The sequence below is a fragment of the Calidris pugnax genome, unplaced genomic scaffold (genome assembly GCF_001431845.1).
Source record: "Calidris pugnax isolate Ruff unplaced genomic scaffold, ASM143184v1 scaffold188, whole genome shotgun sequence".
NCBI classification, from domain to species: domain Eukaryota; kingdom Metazoa; phylum Chordata; class Aves; order Charadriiformes; family Scolopacidae; genus Calidris; species Calidris pugnax.
The window spans coordinates 3,921,630-3,922,425 of record NW_015091257.1 but is presented as its reverse complement, the minus strand read 5'-3'; the positions used below and the strand labels follow the sequence as shown (position 1 = coordinate 3,922,425).

The 796-nt window shown below is 66.5% G+C and overlaps 1 protein-coding gene across 1 annotated transcript in view; it reads right to left on the bottom strand.

Moving 5' to 3' along the window:
• The window catches only part of SHOX (short stature homeobox), an 18,480-nt gene that overhangs the window by 6,171 nt on the left and 11,513 nt on the right, over positions 1-796 (bottom strand). The window lies entirely within an intron of this gene.

The window sequence follows — 796 nt, the reverse complement described above, 5'->3', positions numbered from 1 at the left end:
AAAAAAAAAAAAAAAAAAAGAGGGGGGAGTTACAAGCGGCGGCGAGGAGTAGCTGGAAGCGGGACGGTTCTTCATCCCCCTCGTCCCGGTTTTCCCTGGGACAAGGAGCCGGTCCCGCTACCTGCGCTCCGCAAGCCCCGGTCCCGGCGGCAGCCCGTCGGGGAGAAGCCTCCCGGGCGGCCTGCGCCGTCGGAAAAAGAGGGGGAGAACTACCGGGCAAGAGGTGGGTTTTTCCCCCCCCTCGTGGTTTCGCCCACCGGGAAGGGAGACCCTCCTCCCGCCGCTCTCTCCGGCGCCGGGAGGGAGCAGAAGCCCCCCGCCCAGGGAGGTTGGGGACTGGCCCGCCCCGTCCCCGGACTTGCCTGGGCACAACACACATACACACACGCCCCCTACCCCCCCAGGAAGTCGATGCCCCCCCCGGGAGGCCAGCCCGCCTTTGCCACGTCTGCCGGCGGCCCCGGGACGGTGCGCCAGCCCATCCGTCACACGGCGGAGGGAATGGGGGGGGTGCCCGTAGCACCGACGGCTCCTCCCGGTGCCGCGGGACCCCCCGCTCGGCCCCCTCCCCGGGCCCGAGGGGCGCTGAGCTCCCTGCAGCCGGGCGGGGGCTCCTCCACCAAGTTTTACAGGCTGTTTTTAATACGTGCCAACTTCTATATAAATGGCACTTGTAAACGTGTCCGGCTTCCTCCCGTGCAAACGAAAAGGGGGTCGGAGCTTGCCGGGGGAAAGGCAAATAAAACCGGAGCTAACTACCTGTTGGAAAGGCATCCTCAGGGCTCCCATATTCACG